Source organism: Crassostrea angulata, chromosome 10, assembly GCF_025612915.1.
Source record: "Crassostrea angulata isolate pt1a10 chromosome 10, ASM2561291v2, whole genome shotgun sequence".
Classification (NCBI taxonomy): Eukaryota; Metazoa; Mollusca; class Bivalvia; order Ostreida; family Ostreidae; genus Magallana; species Magallana angulata.
The window spans coordinates 47,138,102-47,148,416 of record NC_069120.1 but is presented as its reverse complement, the minus strand read 5'-3'; positions in this window follow the sequence as shown (position 1 = coordinate 47,148,416).

The following is a 10,315-nucleotide window of genomic DNA, read 5'->3' as shown; positions in this document are numbered from 1 at the left end:
AAGTATTATTATGTCTGTCTCATACGTGTAAGACTCATGGTCAAATTGCATCATAATCAAAGTGTCGGACATCAGATTTCAAAAAAAATATTACCGAAACCGCCCAACCATTATTGAAATTTATTATTAAAGAGGTTTGATCCTCTCTTTTGGGGTAACCATTATATGTCACGTCTTATCTAAAAAAATTTGCATCATATATGAAGTATGTCTAATGCACGATGTTTTATCAATATTGTCGACATTGCAATGTTGGCCAATACCGAGTAGACTTTATGTTAATATCATATTAGCATAATCATTATATTTGCATTTGCAGCGTACCATATATATTCTGTGTACATTTTCCATATCGCAATGTTGACCGACATCGAGTCGACATTTTGTCCACATTGTGTGTCTTGTTTCCTGTTTAAATCGTCGACATCTTCGACATCGCAATGTTAATCGATATCGGGTCGACATCCTTTCTTCATCGTACTTCTTATATCCTGTTTACATCGTCGATATCGTCGATATCGCAAGGTTGATCGACATCGAGTCGATATTGTGTATACATCGTGTGTCGTCTTTTCTGTTTACACCGTCGACATTGCAATGTTGATCAACATCGTGTAGACTTCGTGTCTACATCGTACCTCCTATAACCTGTTTACACCGTCGACATCGCAATGTTAATCGACATCGTGTAGACATTGTGTCTACATCGTACCTCTTATATATTATGATCACATCGTCAACATTGTCAATATTGCAAGTTTGACCAACATCGACTCAACATCGTGTCTACATCGTGTTCCTTCTTTCCTGTTTACATAGTAGACATCGCAATGTTAATCGACATCGAGTCAACACCATGTATACATTGTACCTCTTATATCATGTTTACAACGTCGATATTGTTGATAATGCAATGTTGACCAACATCGAGTCGACATCGCAATATTGATCGAAATCGAGTTAACATCGTGTCTACATCGTACCTCTTATATCCTGTTACATCGTCGACATTGTCGATATCGCAATGTTAAACAACATCAAGTCGACATCGCAATGTTAATCGACATCGAGTCAACATCTTGTCTACATGGTACCTCTTATATCATATTTACATCGTCGACATTGTCAATATCGAAATGACGACTAACATGGAGATATATTTTATATTTCTTGCATTGTATATTCCTACTCGCGATGTAGACTATGTAAATTCGATATTGGTTCAGCATCATCAACATTGCAATGTCGACAATGTCGACGATGTTAACAGCAAAGAAATATCGGCAATGTTGACGATGTAAACTCGATAACGGTTCAACATCGTCAACGTTGCGATGTCGACAATGTCAACGATATAAACAGCAAAGAAATAGCGGCAACGTTAAAGATGTAAATTTGATATCGTTTCAACATTGTTGCCGTTGCGATGTCGACGATGTTAACAGCAAAGAAATATCGGCAATGTTGACAATGCAGAATCGATTTCGTATCAATATTGTATACATCGCGATGTTGATGATAACGAAAAAGAAATATGTATTGGCATTGAATGTCATATATTATTTCTATTTGTATATGTATAATTAACCATGCCAAATAAACCATATTTAATAAAATTGTTAAAAGAAAATTTTAATTTACGAAGTTTAGTAAGGGACTATATATACATGTATTTTGGCAGAAGGTTTTCAAGAAGAAAATCAACAATTTTCAAAGTCAATAGTTTGAGAGTACTTTAGCCTCCAAATTTTCAGCGCAGACTTTTGAGCTAGAGCCACGAAGCATAAAAAATTGCCCTATCATTAAAAATTACCATATTTTGGTAAAATATAGGGTAGAATCTTAGCTTTTCATAACTGTTTTTCTTTTTTCGATATCTATCATACTTTTTTATAAACGGAGTTTACAATATGGCATTGTTTTGATGAAAAATGTAGAACAGACGTCATTTTTGTTAAGTAACGTCATGAAATGATAAAACTACGTATGACTTGAATCTAATAAAATAAACAAAAAACAAATAAAATTATCATGTACCGTAGACATTATAATTAATTTATGAAAATAAATTTATTGATAAAAATACCATGAAAAGCTTATTACAATAAAGTTTAAAAAATATTACAGGGACCAGTGCTGAAGGTCAATATAACGGCGGTACATTTAAATATGTCGGTGTATTAAAAGTTCTTTTTTCTGCAATTTGAAACTGCATGAAGTAATGCTGATGATGCGCAGTGTATAAATGAGGATTAATCATTGAATTCTACCAGTGTAATAACAAATTATTAAAAATAAATATATAAATATGACAGAGATACGGTAATTGAATTTAATAGAGATATATGTAATCTCGAATTTTGATGCATTACTGTAACAGTCTGTGTACATTATTCTACATGATTGTTTTACTTGTTTCAAGGCTTCGATATTTTCACCCAATCCTGGCGCTTTACAGCAGTTAGATGCCAGGGTTCAGTCCTTTTAATGTTTTATTTTCCCATTTTCCCGTGGGCTCACCGTGCGTTCATGTGCGCTCACCGTGCGTTCACTTGCGCTCTCCGCTCTCGTTCACAAAACGCCCACCGTGCGTTCACAAAGATTTCGCCTTGCACTCACTGTGTTCACTTATTGTTTAGTCAGAAGTATTATATTTAGGCTTATAACAATACAAATATGTAGTTTATTGTTGTTATTTCCTGATTACCAACGAAACACAATGTAACAATACCTCCCGGGGCACTCCGAATAAATCGTTCTTCTTGCGTTCACATAGAGACGGTACATACATGTGTATATCGTTCACCGTTCACTTTGCGCTTGTGTTTGCGCTCTGCGTTCGCTCATAATTCACCATTCATAAGTGCTATCCAAATTCGGCTCAGCGTGCACTCACCGTTCGTTTAGAGTGCACTCACTGTGCGCTCACCGTTCACGAACTGTTCAAGTGAACAATAAAACCTTTTAGCGACCATGTTTATGTAATGGATATACTAGTATGCCGAAAGCAGTTCTGTATGAAATAATATAAAACAGTTTCGAGGCCCTTTATAGGGCCGAGAACTGTGATATTTTTTCATACAGAAGTGTTTGAGGCATATATAGTACTTAATTGAATATCATTGTTGATGCCCAAGACAGCCCAATTTTAAAGAATAACAGTGTTGTAACCACTGATAATGGTATGATATTAAGAAGCTCTCTAATATATCGGACTGTCACAAGTAAAATTTTTGACTGCTGGAACAAGGGAATGACATTACAGCAGTGTTTTAATGTTCATTAATTAAATGAAAAAAAATATCGATTTCTTTAAAAATATTTTTATGAGGTAATTATTCCTTATAAATGCCATAACGTCTATTCATTTACATTTAATTTTTTCTAGTGATATTCATGTCTTTTGAGAATTGTTACAAGTGATTAGCTATCCGTATATGTCTTGAAAATTAAGATCATATTTCAGAAAGAGAGAGAGAGAGAGAGAGAGAGAGAGAGAGAGAGAGAGAGAATGTGGGTTAAAATGAACATTTTTATTTAAAACATCAAGCAGTAGCACATAAATAATGTCGTAAAATTGTCTTGAAATTGTCGAATTCATATCAAGCATTAACATATACATAGATTTGTCATGAACTCGGCCGTAAATCGATTTTTTTCAGAGGGTAGGGAAGGGAGGAGGGTTGAATGGAAACAAATACTGTTTTAAATCTCTCTGTACTCATCGTTGTTTTTTTTTTAAAGAAAGGGCCCGGCAATCTGAATTTTTTCTATATGCCATACAAGAAAAACTTTATCTAGATTTAATACGCATAAAATAATCGAAGATAATTTCAATCGAGAATTTTATAGGCAAAAGTAAGTCACCGATGTACATATATTTAGGGCGATTTTTTATTTTATTGGACAAATTATCATCAAAGACATCGCAATTAGGATTAGACTTCTATATAGTGTACATGCTGATAATGTATTCTAAGCAGTGTATACCAAAAGCCGTCTTCATCGAAACGGACACAATCGATCTTTGAGAAAGGAGTGTAACTGCATGTAACGGCATTGACCACGCGACGAATCAACACTGATCAACAGGTGGCTGATAAAGAAAAGACGTATTCATTGGCAAAATGTTTTTATGCAAGGGACGATGGCTTAATATTCAATTGCAGCTGTAATTAAGAATTAAACAATCAAGTTTTTTGACGGAATAAGTTAAGTTAATCAAATATATGTACATGTACATGTTTACACGTGATGTCGACTGTCTTTCTCCCGCGGTATTCAGGAACACGTACTTGTGTAAAAAAATCGCTTGCATCTTTCCTTTCATTTAATGCATTTCACCGTTTGACAAAAAAACCACAACTAGCTACTTATACATGCTATCGCTTATGCTACATAAAGGTATAGGAATATATATTTACTTACGTACGTACAATGTTAACTTTGCCATAATTTAATTTTTTTTCTGTTTGTTAGCAATGTTCATGTATCTCATGTTCTACTGCAATTGAATAATACCGTGGTACTTAGAAATAATGCTTTTTAAAAATGCAGACTTTACTGGTAAATTCAATTGGCAAAATACTGAAAAAACTCAAAATTCCATGTACAGATTCATCTGACGTCGCAAACGTCAAACTATGACGTCATTGATGATGCACGATATAAGCATGAATACACAGTATAAAATTACTAGATAAAACATGTTAAAGTTCAGTTTATATGCATTTCTTCCTCAAACATTTAATAAAATGATGATTTTGTAAATAATAACAAATAATTCTTTATCATCATTAATTAAATTCTGCTATTTCAAAAAAAAGGAAGCAAATAATTACCCTAAAATAGAGTGGTCTGTTTTATTTTCTGTTACTAAAATTTTCAAAATTTGTAAAATACATATTGGCCACACTTGAGTACCTCTACGAAATTTTGCAGGCAGAAGCATTTATGCAATATCTCTCAGTATTAAAAGTTTCAAAGAGGTACTCAAGTGTGGCCACATTCAAATTTAGGAAATACTGCAGTAAAATCTACAATTTTCAGCTATTTTTAACGATCCTAGTATGTTTGATGATGCGCATGTGCTAAACGGTGGGGCCGAAGTGGAAAAATTTCATATGCATAGAAGCAGAATATTGTGCCCTACATGATAAGTAATTACAATTTGTATTATTTCAAACTTGAGTTTTGTGAAAATTTTAAGGCACATTTTGATGTTTCGTGGCTCTAGCTCTTTCCAGATAGTTTGTGTGCTACGATACATCCATGTTATTCTAAAAACATTTTTGAATAATATTTTGATGTTTCTATCAATATATTTTGGCATATTTAGCTTAAATTTCATAGAAGTCAAGAAAACAATTATTCAAATTTTTGCCCAAAATTAGCTAATTTCATGTCATATCTCATTTTTTTTAGATCAAATTCATGTCTATTTGTATGCAAAGTTTTGTTAAGATGACATAACTTTTTTTTTTGCGTTATAGTTTGATTACTCAAAATTTTTGTAACAATCTCTACATCTGCTGTTGTATTAATTTTGTACTGGCATTTAAAACCATCGGTTTTTTTTACATTCAGTCACTACATGTGTTCAACTTCATACTGTATTTAAATCATAACTATATAATACTTCAAACTATAAATAATTGTTTGATTTATTCAACCAATCAATTTCCGTGCAAAATTTAGTACATAATTTCAGAAAAATTATCATTTTTGTTTGGGGCCCAATATTTCCAACAACAAAAAAATGGCATGTGACATAGGTCACAAATAAAATAAATGAAAATGTTAGACCCTCATTTTTTTTAATCCAAGATGTTTTTGGATGATTGACATTACTAATATTTTATGTGCCAGCTTCCTTAAGTCAAAATGACACCAAACCACCCTGCAATGAATCTGCTTTTCAACACATATTTTATAGGTGTCGTATAGCAGCTTTTCTTGCATAGTAGCCCTCCTCTCTCCGAAAACTTGCTTAAACCCTCTCCCCCGCCCCCCCCCCCCCCCACCCCCGGGGTAAAAATAAATGCCAAATACTTTACGTAGTAGGCTCTCCCCAAACGCTTTTATTTCAGGTTTTAGAAAAATTATTTCTAGTAAGCCAGTAACTCAATGTTTTGATTTTACGGCTTAATGTTGCATATTACCTGAATTCATCTATGCACGTTAAAGTGTCTGTTTCCGATTTATCATTTCATGTAGGCAAGTTATTATCTGGAAAACATAAAACTGAACTGCATTACATTAAATGTACAAGAAATCATATTAACGCAAGCGTCAAATGGGTCGCAAAAATATAATTGTTGAATGAATCATCATTGGTTGTTTACATAAAAAACACACCACAAAAAAGAAAATAACGAGTTGGTTGTACTAATTTTAATGGTAGATTTTAATTTTAATTATTTTATTTTCAGGAACAGGTTTTGAATTTTAACAATTTTCAATTATCATTAAGAACAGAGTTCGTTATGTAAGCATTTTAACGGTAATTGTATGATCATTGTTATAGTATGAAGTAATGGAGTACACATTGATTTTTACATTATGTTCATACAAAGTTCAATTCATCATTTTTCTCTTGAAAATTATATATTTCAAACCATCTTGATTTTTGTTGCATTTTATTGAATTAAAACTTAATGCATTAGTTTATATAATTTCAAAAGACCACATACTAAAATAGAAAAGGATTAATATAAAGGTACATGTAAGATCATGATCATCCGGTACAATCTGCACAATTTTAAAGGTAAAAAAATAAGTTGGATATATTTTTTCCTAAATGGAATTATAAATCTTATCTACACAACAGTTTATGATGATAATCATGGTTATTTCAGAAGAATTAAAAATAAATCAGGTTAGCTCAAATTTTCAGGTCCATTTAGAATTTCATATTTTTGCGTAAATAATTGATATGGATGTCATTTCATGATAATTTTCTACCACAAAGCACATGGCAATATAATAAATTCACACACAGTCATTTTATTTGACCCAGCACATAAAATCAAATACATCATTTATACAAAATTTCATGTCATTCAGGTCTGTAGTATTTCAGGTCTTTAGTATGTCCCGTATACCGATCCCGATACGTCGGAAAACTCCGAAAATTTTCGAATATATTATGCAGAAGGATAAAACGTACGCTCAACTAGGACCTTGGGTCACCCGAAAATAGTTCTCCAAAATGAGTGTATTAATGAACACTTATAGAACTCTTTTACAAGTGAAGATAAGAATGTAAATCTACTTTCTTTTTTTCTATATCCATAGGGAGACCACAGGTCACCTTACGTCATAAAACAATGTCGTAATCATTTTGTTAATCAATACGGAAACAAAAGTTACAATATTGAGATTCGTCAGAAGTGATCCACTGTAGGGACCAGGGGTCACCTAATGTGTAATATCAATGGGGAGATGTAGACCGGGGGTTAAATTAAGTGGAATGTTCGTTTGAGACCAGAGGTTACCTTAGGTCCTAAATATGAAGAGAGAAAAAATAATTCGGTAATTAATAGAGCAGGTGTCACTTTAAGTGAAATATTCATAATATGCCAAGAGGTCATATTATATTAGTACCTATGAATTCTATTAATCTATGGGGAAATTAAAGGTCCAGGCACGGAATATCGGGGGGGGGGGGGGCTGCCCCCCCTACCCCCCCCCCCCGTCCCCCACGGATTAGGATTTTGAAGACTTTGGGGACCTTTTTTTTTTGTTTGTCAAGAGTTTTAAGATTTTTTGGATGACTCTGCCCCCCCCCCACTTTCAAAAACGATGCTACGTGCCTAGAGATTTATAGATTTTTAAGGATACAGATTCACCAGAAGCCATTCACTGTAGAGAAACAAGGGATCATTATAAAAACGATATCAATAGAGTACGCCTTAGGTCCTGAATCAAGTGTTGTTATAATTTTGGTAATATATTGGAAGACCAAGTTCACCTAATGCCATTTTTGAAGATGGATAATCACTAAAAGTTTGCCACTGTAGGAGACTACCTGAACCTTAAGTGGAACTTCAATAAGGAGACCCAACGTCACCCAAGGTCCTAAATCAATGAAATGATAACCTTATTAATCTATATAGGGAGACCATTGATCACATTAAGTGAAATATCCAAAAGAAGGCCAGAGGTCTGACCTTTATGCATTTTTGAAGATAGATATTAATTCACCAGAAGCAACTGTAGGGAGACTAGTGGTCACCTTACTTTGAACACCAATAAAGAGAACAGAAGTTACCTTAGGTAACCAATTAAATAATTTTGTTAATCTAAAGTGAACCATTTATAATGACACCAGAGTTCATCTTTGGTCCCAGATCACTGAAGTAATATTTTTTGTTAATCTTTAGGGAGACCGGAGGTCACATATTAAGGAGGTTCGATGATCGTGACCATTTTTATATTATATTGATCTCCTTGATAATAAAATTCTACAAAAAGATATAGTTTATAGCTTAAAACATAATTTCTAAAATTTAAGGTAGACCTGATGCTTTAACGTTCACCACCAAACTCTATCTTTAAAAAATGTGTAAAGGATGCTGCACCAGAAGGCATCCACTGTAGAGAATCCAGGGGTCACTTTAAATAGATTATCCAAAGGAAGACCAGAGGTCACTATAGGTCCGTTATCAATGTTGTTATAATTTTAATAATTTATAAGAAGACCAGGGATCACATTTTGTCATTTTTGAAGATGGAGGTTCACCAGAAGTCAGCCACTGTAAGGAGCCTAGAGGTCACCTTTGGTATTAAATCAATCAAATAAAAACGTTGTTCACCTATAGGGAGATCAGAGTTCATCTTATGTCATTTTACAAGATTTTACAAGGTGGAGAGCTTCAACATAATTCAGCCACTGTAGGAAGACAAGGGGTCCTCTTAAGTGGAATATCCATTAGGAGACCAGAGGTAACCTTAGGTCTTTAACCATTAAAATAATTTTGTTAGTCTAAAGAGTATGGGTAACTTTAAGTAAACTATTCAAAATTACACCAGAGGCCATCTTAGGTCCTAGATCAATGAAGTAATAATTTGTGAATCTATAGAGAGACCAAAGGTCACCTTAATGTAGTTTTGAAGATGGAGATTCACCAAAAGTCAATCACTGTAAGAAGGCTAAATATCAAATTACACTCACAAGGAGACTAGAGGTCAACGTGGGTCTGAAATCAATGGAGTAATAATTTTTATCTTTAGGGAGACCAGAGGTCACCTTATGTCATTTTATAGTATGGAGAGTCGCCGGTCATTTGATGCATTTTGCAAATTGGAGATTAATGAGTCTTCTTCCATTCATTGACTACCTGGTGTTACCTCAGATTATTTTACAAGATAGAGATTCACTAAGGTTATTCACTGTAGGATAACCATAGATCACCTTAGGTAAAAAAAAAAGAATAAGTGACGTAACCAATGGTTTTAGATTGATGTTGTAATTCTTTGAGTCAATATTGAGACAAGATTTAATAAATTTTTTAATATACAAGGTGAACATTTACCAAAGCCAGAGGTTACCTTATATTGGCATGGTCACGATTTTGGTCAAAAATCACCTTTCCTATTTTAATATTTACAATGCTTCAGTAAGGCATTCTTAATAAGCAACCGAAATTTGAGTGTAATTTGTTGAATTGTGAACAAGTTACAGAGCTTGAAATTCTTTGCAAAGTAAACAAAGCGTTTGTTTATATTTTAAATGTTAAAATGAAAATTCCAATTTTAGACCTCAAATGAATGTGTTAAACGTTAGAAACTGTTTATGCTTAAAATAAATTAAAAGATAGACAAATCAGGTTTACAATTTTTTTACTCGTATATTGAACCTATGTAAACAAAAACAGGGCACGAGCGTTGTGTACATTACAAAGAATTCTCAGCTCTGTATCTTGCTTTCAACTCCACGAATGACTCTCAAATTTCATTTGATCATTGGAAATGCATGTCTAAAGCATTTCTAAAAAATAAAAATAGAAATATAGAATTTGACCAAAATCGTGACCGTGCCCCTTTAATTGAAATATGCCTGGGGGGGGGGGGGGGGGTAACCTAAGTTTTTTTTTCACTGTTGTATTAATTCTTTATATCAATACAGAGATCTCGGGTCACCTTATGTCATATAACAGGATGGAGAGTCACCAGTAATCCACTGCAGGGTGACTACATGTCACCTTATATCATTTTACAGAATGGAGAGTCACCGGTCAACCACTGTAGGGTGACCTGGGGTCCCCGTATGTCATTTTACGCAATGAATAAATGAAATATGCCTAGGGGGACC